Here is a 12,409-nt window from a genome sequence, read left to right as displayed (position 1 = left end):
TTCCCTGGAGGAAAGGAGAAACAGGGGGTGACATGATACAGACGTTCAAATATTTGAAAGGTATTAATCCACATACGAACCTTTTCTGGAGACGGGAAGGCGGTAGAACTAGAGGACATGAAATGAGGTTGAAGGGGGGCAGACTCAAGAAAAATGTCAGGAAGTATTTTTTCACGGAGAGAGTGGTGGACTTGGAGTGCCCTCCCGAGGGAGGTGGTGGAGATAAAAACAGTAACGGAATTCAAAAAAGCGTGGGCTAAACAGAAGAAATGGATCTGAAGAAGCTTAGCAGAGATTGGGTGGCAGCACCGGTGGTTAGGAGGTGGGGCTAGTGCTAGGCAGACTTCTACAGTCTGTGCCCTGAAATTGGCAGATAAAAAATCAAGGTCAAGTATACATATAAATTAGCACATATGAGTTTATCTTGTTGGGCAGACTGGATGGACCCTACAGGTCTTTTTCTGCCATCACTTACCATGTTACTATCCAGCTTATTTTCGAAATAGAAAAACGCCTATAGTGCGACCTAAATTAGTAGATAGACGTTTGTCTCGCAAAGGCTCCCAAATCGGTATAATCGAAAAACGATTTTGGGCGTTTCCAACTGCACTCCGTCGCGGAAACGAATAAAGTTGACGGAGGCGTGGTGGAGGCGGAACTGGGGAGTGGTTATCAGCCCAGGAGAGATGGGCGTCTTTAGCTGATAATCGAAAAAAAAAGGCGTTTTTACTGTGATTTTGGGTCACTTTTTTTGGACCCTTTTTTTTCACGAACAAGTCCCAAAAAAGTGCTCCAACTGCCCAGATGACCACTGGAGGGAATCGGGGATGACCTCCCCGGACTCCCCCAGTGGTCACTAACCCCCTCCCACCAAAAAAAACCCCTACTTTACAAACTTTTTTTCCAGCCTGTATGCCAGCCTCAAATGCCGTACCCTCCTCCATGACAACAGAATGTGTTTGATCCTATCACAGCCTTTCCCTGGGTCAGATGTGGCTCTCGGGTGCAGTACAGGGTCACATCAGCATTGCATTGTGGTGGGTGTAGGGTATTGGGCTCCGTGATTTCATTAGCTTCTGTTACAGTCTCATGATGTTGGTAGTTGGTAGGCTCTTCTCCCATGGTGCTTTTCCCCCTGCCCTGTTGTGTTTCCTATTGTAGTCCATGCGGTAGTGGCCATTTTTGTAAGCCAGTTTTAGTTCCCTTTCCTGTGTTAGCCACGTTACAGAACTTAGTTCTTCCCTTGAATGTGGCTGAAAGAGGGCATTGTACAGCATTCTGCCAGCTCTGACCTACTGCTCATCTCAGTACCAGGGAGACTCGTTGCCAGTGGGGCACAACCTCTGATCTGCAGTTATCTGTGAGTAAAGGCGGTTATTCCAATAAAGGACGTTTTCGGAGAGATTAGTCTTCAGGTGTCAACTGGTGTGCCAATGTTATACAGCAGCAACAAGTCCTAGAGGCCTGCGTGTATGCAGGTCCCTGGAGCACATTTAGTGGGTACCGCAGTGCACTTCAGCCAGTTGGCCCCAGGCCCATCCCCCCCCCACCTGTAACACTTGTGCTGTTAAATGGGAGACCTCCAAAACCCACTGTACCCACATGTAGGTGCCCCCTTCACCCCTAAGAGCTATGGTAGTGTTGTACGTTTGTGGGTAGTGGGTTTTGGGGGAGGGGGGTTGGGAGCTCAGCACCCGTGGTAAGGGAGCTATGCATGTGGGAGCTTTTTCTGAAGTCCACTGCACTGACCTAGGATGCCCAGTTGGTGTCCTGGCATATCAGGGGGGCGAGTGTACTACGAATCGTGGCCCCTCCCACGACCAAATGGCTCGGAGTAGGACATTTTTGAGCTGGGCGTTTTTAGTTTCCATTATCTCTAAAAAAAACAAACGCCCAGTTCAAAAACGTCCATTTTTTCGAAAATTCGGTTCGGCCCGCCCCTTCACGGACCTGTTCTCGGAGATAAAAGCCCATGGAGATAGGCGTTTCCGTTCGATTATGCCCCTCTATGTATAACTAAGGGGCCCTTTTACTAAACTGCGTAGGCACCTACACACATCCAACATGCACCAAATTGGAGTTACTGCCCGGTTACCACATGGCCTTCATGGTAATTTCAATTTTGGCGTGCATCCGCTACATACATCCAAAAAATATCATTTAATTTCTGGCATGCGTCAGCTACGCATGTATGTTATTACCACCCGGTTACCATGTGAGACCTTACTGCTAAGTCAATGGCTGACGGTAAGGTCTGAAACCCAAAATGGATACACATCCATTTTCGGCAAAAATTTTTAAAAAGGCACTTTCTGTAGGTGTGCTGAAAAATAATTCTGCGCGTGTCCAAAATATGCGTCTACACTATCGTAGGCCATTTTTCAGTGCACCTTAGTAAAAGGACCCTAAGTAAAATAAGAACAAGTGAGGCATTACAAATAAATACTATAGACTAAGGACTATCAGGTGATAGTATTGATTTCTAGTGGTGCTCCAGAGATATATTTCTAGTTCTGATCCTAGTTTTTGTTTATGTAATGTGTAGCAAAGCTTATCAGCAATAGATATTTCAAATTCATAACACTGTAAGACTGATTTCCACCAAAAATTAACATTAAGGGTTCCTTTTACAAAGTGGTGCTACTGATTAGCGTGTGCTGAATGTGAAGGATATTGAACGAGCTTCTTCGCATTCAGCACACCACTAATCTGTAGTGCCACTTTGTAAAAGGAACCCTAAGTGATTATTATTACAATTAAAAAGTATTATTTTTAAAACAATTATAATATGAATATCAAAGAGTTTTGTCTGAGAGTCAGGAAGCTCCTTCTTTAAGAGAATTTGATTTAAGTATCATAGATGTATAGGATAATTCTGAAGAGAGAGAGAAAAAAAAAGTTGTTTTTGATAATAGACCAAACTTCTGACCAAAAGGTTAAAGTATTTGCACATGCATAGAGTGTTTAAGGGTACCTTGTGTTGATAAGCATGACTAACAAAGGTCTGTAGATGCTAACTTTGTCAACCAAAACTGAACCAATAACAGGCTCATTTTCAAAAGAGAAGGACGCCCATCTTTCGACACAAATCGGAAGATGGGCGTCCTTCTCCCAGGGTCGTCCAAATCGGTATAATTGAAAGTTGATTTTGAACGTCCCCAACTGCTTTCTGTCGCAGGGACAGCCAAAGTTCAAGGGGGCGTATCGGAGGCATAGCAAAGGTGGGACTTGGGCGTGCCTAACACATGGACGTCCTTGACCCTTAATGAAAAAAAAATGGCGTCCCTGACAAGCACTTGGACAACTTTACCTGGTCCTGTTTTTCTTCCGTCCAAAGCACAAAAAGGTGGCTGAAATGACCAGATGACCACCGGAGAGAATTGGGGGTGACCTCCCCTTACTCCCCCAGTGGTCACTAACCCCCTCCCACCCTCAAAAAACATCTTTAAAAATATTTTTTGCCAGCCTCAGATGTCATACATAGGTCCATCACAGCAGTATGCAGGTCCCTGGAGCAGTTTTAGTGGATGCAGTGTACTTCAGGCAGGTGGACCCAGGCCCATCCCCCTCCCTACCTGTTACATTTATGGAGGAAACAGCGAGTCCTCCAAAACCCACCACAAACCCACTGTACCCACATCTAGGTGCCCCCCTTCACCTGTAAGGGCTATGGTAGTGGTGTACAGTTATGGGTAGTGGATTTTGAGGGGTTTTGGGGGGCTCAGCACACAAGGTAAGGGAGCTATGTACCTGGGAGCAATTTATGAAGTCCACTGCAGTGCCCCCTAGGGTGTCCGGTTGGTGTCCTGGCATGTCAGGGGGACCAGTGCAGTACAAATGCTGGCTCCTCCCACGACCAAAGGACTTGCATTTGATCATTTCTGAGATGGTTGTCCTTGGTTTCCATTATCGCCGAAAATCAGAAACAACCAAGTCTAGGGACGACCATCTCTAAGGATGACCTAAATGTCAAGATTTGGACGTCCCTGACCGTATTATCGAAACGAAAGATGGATGTCCATCTTGTTTCGATAATACAGGTTTACCCGCCCCTCCATCGGGATGTTTTGCGAGGACATCCTCAACAAAACTTGGGCGTCTCTTTCAATTATGCCTCTCTAAGTCACCATGTGAATGGATAAATATATAGAAAAGAAATGGGGGAAAAGATCTCATAAATCTCCAAGTCAGTGCTCCACTGATTCAAAACTTAAGGAGCTGCATTTATGACTTTCGGTGATAGATGTAATCATAGACCAAGCCCCCCCCTCCTCTTCCATCCAAAAACATATAGCGTGAAAAAGTGTTACTGAAACAATAGTGAACGCTATGCTGAGTGACTAGCAGTGTCCAATGGACATCTGTTTCACCATCGCTTTATCAAGGGACTGGAGCTTGAAACAGGGAGCCCACACGCCTGCTGCTTTTACCGTCTGCTAAATTTATGACATGCATTCTTTGTGGAATCCATAAAATTCTGTGTTGTAAAAAGCAAATTGATTGGATGTAACTTAGGGGCCCTTTTACTAAAGGTTTGCTGAGTGGCAGTAGTTCTGACCCCACTGCATCCCATTTCCAGCACTACAAAAAATTGTTCTGTATTTTTTACTGCAGCAGTTACCTGTCGGTAATTGTGCAGAGCCACGTAGTACCCGGTTACTGCTGGGGTAGGGCTGGAGACCTTACCGCCACATCAATGGGTGGCAGTAAGTGCTCCCCCTGAAATGGTCATGTGGCAAGTGTGAACTTACCGCACGACCATTTCTTTTTTCCACCTTTTTACCCGCTGTAGCCTACGTGTGGCAAAAACGCACGCTGCCGCTAGCTCAGGACAGGGCCCCTTTTGCTGCAGCTTAGTAAAAGGGCCCCTTAATGAAGAAAGTGCTTTCATTGATTTGGTCTATAATTCTGACCCGTGTTCAGGGATAATCACAGTTCAATTTAAGCTGACATGTTTTTGTAGTCCTACATTGTGAGAAAAAATTAGATTTTAAGAGGATTTTGTATATAAAGGAAGCTACATGACCCTTAACTAGAAGTGTCATAAGTAAACTTGGGAAAGAAGGAGCTTCTTTTTTAATATCAGTTGGTATATGAAATGAGTTAAAACAATGCTGCATCTGTAGCCATTTAAAAAATGAAATGTTGCTGCGTCCATTAAAAAGAATGTCTTCAGTTCTCCAGATTCCAAAACATGCCCAATCTTTCAAAAAAATTACAGAATTATTAATAGTAATTTTGGGATTAAGCTAGATAGAAATATGCAAGGACTTATGCCAAGAAGTGACTAGTGCTTTGTCAAATTCAGAGAGACATTGATGAGTGTTTTGTATAATAAAGTTAATTATCGTCAATGTGGGTAACACAGTAGACAGCGTCAAATGAGTGGGAAAAGGAAACCATAATATTAGTTCAATTTTGACCCAGTTAGGAGTATAATGTTCATTTAAATCAAACCAGTGGATAACTTGATGTATTATAAACGATTTATGCTAAAGAAGGACATCAGGAAAGGAGACCCCAGAATTTTACTTTAGAGCAATCTTTGGTGGTTTCGATGCCCAAAGAAATTGGGTTAACATTCTTTCAATCTGGCAATAAAAATATTTAGTGCCTCTTTTACCAAGCCGTGTTAATGGCTCCTGGTGCGGTAATGCCGAAAAGCCCATTCACTTTGAATGAGCTCTGTTGGAATTGACGTGTGGGAACTGTTGGATTATTTGTAGTAAATAATTAGCAGATTTTATACACACAGCTTCAGCTTTAGAAATGTTAATTTCTTTTCTTCATCTCTCTCTCATACACCCCAGAATAATTCACTGCTGAGTCACTTTAAAGTTGAAGTAACAAAACATCTGTTTACTCACAGTTTGTAGTTAGATTATATTCAGACAGGCTTATATATATACATAATACTATACATTTGGATTATCAGCTCATTCCATGTGCTTAGATGGTAATGGATGCTCACACCACCATAGATCCTCTCAGTTTAGGAGAGATCATGAGCTCCATGTGCTGTGCCTGACCCCCACAGGAAGTTGCATGGGTGTGACCTCTCTAGGTAATTGACATCAGAGGTCACAGAGTAATCACAGAAAAAAAAAAAACATTGCTGACAGACAATGCATGCAAAACACAATACATTATTCCAACAAACCCCTTCTCATGCATAACTGTCATGCAATTATTAATTCATACAAAGTCCAAGCTTTATTCGCAGATTCTCAAAATGTTCTCTGGGTAACGGTTTGGTCATGATGTCAGCTGTCATCTCACTGGTGTGACAATAGTGTAGACTGATGACCCCTTCTTTCGCCAGCTCTCGCACGTTGTGATATTTTGTTGCGATGTGCTTGGTGCGTGACTGAACCTTGTCATTCTGTGACAGTCTGATGCAGCTCTGATTATCTTCCATTATCTGGATTGGTCTCTGTTCATCTATTCCAAAATCCAGCAAAAGTTTTTCAATCCACATCAGTTCTCTGCATGCTTCTGATACAGCCACATATTCAGCTTCTGTAGAAGACAGACTCACAATACTTTGTTTATGACTGGCCCAAGAAATTTGTACATTTCCATACATAAACACATATCCACTTGTGGATTTATAATCAGAATGATCCCCTGCCCAATCTGAATCACAGTAACATATTAGTTTTGGATTACTATTGGCTGAAATCTTTAATTTACAATCAATGGTACCTTTTAAATACCTTACCATCCTTTTAACTGCAGTCCAATCTGATTTGGTAGGTGAGCTGACCCTTCTGCTCAAAATTCCTACTGCATTTGCTATATCAGCCCTGTATGTGGTAGTCAGATATAAAAGCTTACCTATGGCTGATCTATATTGGATGTTATCTGGTAAAGGTTCTCTTACTGTTTCATCCTTCAGAAAATCAGTGATCATGGGAGTGCTTACAACTTGGGCATCTTGCATACCTAAACTTTCAATAAGCTCATTTATTTTCTGCTTCTGGCTTAGAAGATAAGAACCATCATTTTGTTTCTCAATTTCTATACCAAGATAGTATGACACATTACCAAGTTCTTTTATCTCAACATTCAGGTTTAAATATTTTACAATGTCCTTGTACTCTTGCTCACTTTCGCTTGCAATGAGCAGATCATCAACAAAAGCTAAAATGTATGCATATTGTCCATTTCTGCACCTAGTGTACAAGCATTTATCTGCTTCACCTTGCTTAAATCCTAAATTTGTCAATATTTCATGCAATTTGTCATTCCAACATTTTGCACTTTGCTTTAATCCATAAAGACCTTTGTTTAATTTACACACTAGCTGTCTTTGTTTTGTATTTATGAAACCTGTTGGCTGTTCCATGTACAAGTCTTCAGTTATATCTCCATGAAGAAATGCTGTTTTCACATCAATGTGGTTGACTTGCATGCCTTTTGAGACTGCAATGCTCAGAAGTGTTCTAATTGTCGTGTGTTTCACTACAGGTGCAAACACTTCATCAAATCTTCTCCATATTTTTGAAGATATCCCTTTGCGACTAATCTGGCTTTATACCTTTCCACTTTTCCTTGTGCATTCCTTTTTAACTTGAATACCCATTTGCATCCTATAGCTTTCTTGCCAGGAGGTAATTTTGTAAGAATCCAAGTTTTATTTTTATGCAATGAATCAATTTCTTCTTGTGCAGCTTTACGCCATTCAGCAGCTTCTTCTGCTGGCATTTTCTCAATCTCATCCCATGTTAAGGGCTCTTGAGCTTCTGCTGACTTTGTTAGGTAAGACAGTCTTGGGGGTGGAACACCTTTGTTTTCCCTGGATGAGCGTCTGACAACAGGTTGGTCCGACCTTTCCGCATCCTCTAAATCTGAGAGTCCTTCTCCAATTGATTCCCCTTCTTCAACTGTACTGTCTTCTTCAATGATCCTTTCTGTGTCTGCTTCCTCTGCCTGTTCCTCGTTAGATACAGATGAGTTGCTTTCAGACATCTGCCTTGGTATGGCATTTATATACACTGGCATGTCTATTATGGTTCTAGTTTCATATTCTGGATGATAAGGCTCATCTGGGATAATCCAGCCTTTATCAACCCTTTTGTTTTCATCAAAATATGTAACATGTCTTATGCCAACAATGCCAGTTTTCAGATTCAAAATTCTATATCCTTTGTGTCCTGGAGCATAGCCAACTAAAATGCCCCTTTCTGTTGTGGAATCCAGCTTATGCCTTCTTTGCTTTGGTACATGAGCATATGCTGTACTTCCAAATGTTCTTATGTGTGACAGGTTTGGCTTCCTACCATGCCATGTCTCATGTGGTGTGCGCTCAGCGCCTTTAGTTGGCATTCTGTTTTGTAGGTACACTGCTGTGAGAATGGCTTCCCCCCATAGTCTTTTAGGGAGATTGCTATCTGACAGCATACATCTGGTCATTTCCACAAGTGACCTAAATTTTCTCTCTGCAACAGAATTTTGCTCTGGTGTATAAGCTACTGTTGTGATATGCTGAATGCCTTCTTGTTGTAGAAATGTGCGCATGCTTTGTGAAGTGAACTCACCACCATTGTCGGTCTGAAGAACCTTTGGTTTTCTTTCAAATTTATTGCTCACCATGGCTACGTATTTCTTCAGCATGTCTGTGACTTGACTTTTTTCTTTCAGCAAATAGGCCACACAGTATCTAGAGAAATCATCCAAGAATATTAGCACAAATCTGTTATTTCCCAATGATGGGATATTAAACGGTCCACATAAGTCACTGTGTATTAAGTCCAGTACTTTATTACTTCTACTTCCTGTGTATGCAGGAAATGAGGGTCTCACACCTTTTTGAGTAACACAGTCTATGCATTTCTCCATTTTACCAGTATCTGCACTTATTTCAATGCCTGTAGCAAGTTGCTTACTGTAAAGATCCTGGATCACCTTAAAATCACGATGTCCCAGGCGGCGGTGCCAGATTTCCAGACTACATTTACCATCATTCTTCCTTACTTGCGCCATATGTGAGGCTTCACCTGAAATGCTCAGTTTATAAATATCATTATGCATAAAAGCTTCAGCATACACTTCATCATTTTTAGAGATTGTGCACTTACTGTTTTCAAAATGAATCACAAATCCCTTCTTATCTACTGTAGATACACTAAGCATATTGCAAACTGCTTGGGGAATATACAAGAAATCACTTACAGGAATTTCTTTAACTTCATTAGACACTTTGCATTTTAAGAATCCAATGCCTTTTGCTTGGATCTGAGTAGTCCCTGCGTTTGCAGTATGAAGGATACCTCCTTCTGGACACATTTCCTGAAAGAAATCCTTACAATTGGTTAAATGGCATGTGCTCCCCAAATCCAAAATCCAAGTACTTTCATTTGAATTATTATTTACCATAGTCAAAGATTTTTCTGCCATTAGAAAGCTCTTATGTTTATCATTGTCTTTTGTACATGTCCTGCTTGGAAAATTCTTTTGTTCCATTGGCTTAGGTGAGCTAGAGGGGGTGTTTTGTGTTTCCTTACACCATTTAGATACATGTCCCTCCTTTCCACATGAGTAGCAAATCAGCTTGCCCTTGGGTGGAGTTTTCCCATAGCTCCGCCTTCCTCTATTCTTTGCCAAGAAATTTGTTTCATTTCTCTCTGACTGTCTTTGAGAACACATCTCCTCAGAATCATTAATTATGCATTCCTGCCTCAGTTTTGATGCTGCCTGTTCAAAAGATTGCCCTTCAATGGCTTCATTTACAGACCTAAAAACATCAAACTTCTTTGATAGTGAGGTAAAAAGAAATGCTCTTTTCAAGGCATCACACATGAGAATTCCAGAAAGTTCTAGCTTTTGAAATGAAGACATAAGATGCATAATGTGATCATTACACTTACTTTTATCCCTTAATTTGGTTTCATTCAACTCTGCCAACCAAATTGGTTGCTGTTTTGCATATGTAGTTGCATACATAGTTCTCAGTTTATCTAAAATTTCCTTTGCTGTATCTTTTGCCTCCACCAATATGGCTTGTTTCTCTGAGAGAGCTTCAAAAAACATGCACTTCACATAATAGTTTGCATTGTCCCATTCAGCCATATTTTCAGCTGTTCTGTTTTGGTCTAAACATATGCTTAATTTCTTTGCTTGAAGGAGACATCCGAATCTTAGCTCCCATTGTAGATAATTATGTTCAGTTAATTTAGGCACCTTGAGAGAGTGGAAAAATGGTGAATTTCCTCCCTCAGCCATTGCTTAGCTTTCTGTCTGCTGTTTAGTGTGTGGGGGGAGAGAGAGACAGACTGAATCTTTCTTTTAAAACTTAAGAGAAAAATTTGGCTTTTTCACTGCCTGGTAATATTTCTCTTTTTCCTTTTTCAATTCCTGGGCTGGGCCCATAACCCTTTTGTTGGATTATTTGTAGTAAATAATTAGCAGATTTTATACACACAGCTTCAGCTTTAGAAATGTTAATTTCTTTTCTTCATCTCTCTCTCATACACCCCAGAATAATTCACTGCTGAGTCACTTTAAAGTTGAAGTAACAAAACATCTGTTTACTCACAGTTTGTAGTTAGATTATATTCAGACAGGCTTATATATACATAATACTATACATTTGGATTATCAGCTCATTCCATGTGCTTAGATGGTAATGGATGCTCACACCACCATAGATCCTCTCAGCTTAGGAGAGATCATGAGCTCCATGTGCTGTGCCTGACCCCCACAGGAAGTTGCATGGGTGTGACCTCTCTAGGTAATTGACATCAGAGGTCACAGAGTAATCACAGAAAAAAAAAAAACATTGCTGACAGACAATGCATGCAAAACACAATACATTATTCCAACAGGAACCGCTAGCGCGGCTTGGTAAAAGAGGCCCTTAGTAAATAGTGAGGGGATCATGCTTGATATAAAATTCATTTTTGTAGCTATCATCATTTTAAGAGTTTCAAGCCTAGGGTTACCATATGTCTGGATTTCCCCGGACATGTCCTCTTTTTGAGGACATATCCGGGGCATCCGGGCGGGTTTTGCCCGCCCGCCTCTTTGTCCAGATTTCTGGACAAGTAGGCGGGCGAGCGGCGCCGTGGGTTTCCCCTCCCCTCCCCTTACTTACTATCTGCCCTGGTGGTCTAGTGACCTCTTTGAGGCAGGAAAGAGCCCTCTCTTTCCTGCCCGGAGCGCTGCCTGCCCTTGCCCTGCATCCTTCTCAGTCTCAGCTCGGGATTCAAAATGGCCGTCGAGAGTTGAAGTGGCCTCGCGAGACTTCAACTCTCGGTGGCCATTTTGAATCCCAAGCCGAGACCGAGAAGGATGCAGGGCAAGGCAGCACTCCGGGCAGGAAAGAGGGGGCTCTTTCCTGCCCCGAAGAGGTCACTAGACCACCAGGGCAGTAGATAGTAAGTAAGGGGAGGGGAGGGGAATATGTGACAAGGGGGAGGGGAGGTGATGGGAGGGGAGGTGATGGGGGCAGGGGAGGGGAATATGTGACAAGGGGGAGGGGAGGTGACGGAGGGGCAAGGGATGGGAATATGTGACCCGGTGGAGGGGAATATGTGACCTGGGGGGGAGGGGAATATGTGACAGGGGGCAGGTCGATGATGCAAAAGGGGCGGGAGTGGGCGGGACAGGGGCGGGACATGTGTCCTCTTTTTAAGAGGACAAAATATGGTAACCCTATTCAAGCTAGACCCACCATGTTAGATAAAGAGGGTCCTAAGAGGTCTTTTCTCTAAGCTGCTGGAAAAAAGGCCATGCGCTAGCGGCGGGGGCTGTTTTTCCCACACGCCAGGGCCCTTTTTATCACAGTGGGTAAAAAAGCTCCCAGCACACATGGCCATGGCGTAAGAGAATTCTTAATGCATGGCCATGAAGCAGGGAGCCCTTACTGCCACCCATTGAGGTAGCAATAAAGGCTCCCGTGCTAACCCGGCAGTAACCGGACAGCGCACGACGATGCCCAAGTACCGCTGGGTTATCACCATGCAAGCCATTTCCAGGGTTTTTCTTTTTCTCCCGGAAATGGCGCATGGCCCATGGCCGCGTTGGGTCAGCGGTAGTCCCTGAAGAGCGAGCAGTAAACCCGCATTGTAAAAGGGTCCCTCAGTAAGAAGTAGAGTTTTAACTATTAATGTAATAGCTTGGCTATTTTTAGCAATTGTATCTGAATGTTCTTTATAAAGATCAATGCCTAGGTATCTGAGTTTGTTAGACCACGCTAGATTGAATGATGACACTAAATTGGAATTTGCATGTATATTTAAGGGTAGGATTTATGTCTTATGTTTATTTATTTTATAATCAGGGAACTTACAGAAGTTATCTATTAGATTAAAGAAAGATGGGAGTTAGATGTAGGGTTGGGAAAGAAACAGCATACCATCATCTGCAAACGCTAAAGCTTTGATTTCTAGATGATTTATTTTGATAC

The sequence above is a fragment of the Microcaecilia unicolor genome, chromosome 5, assembly GCF_901765095.1.
Source record: "Microcaecilia unicolor chromosome 5, aMicUni1.1, whole genome shotgun sequence".
Taxonomy (NCBI): domain Eukaryota; kingdom Metazoa; phylum Chordata; class Amphibia; order Gymnophiona; family Siphonopidae; genus Microcaecilia; species Microcaecilia unicolor.
This window is presented reverse-complemented; position numbering follows the sequence as displayed.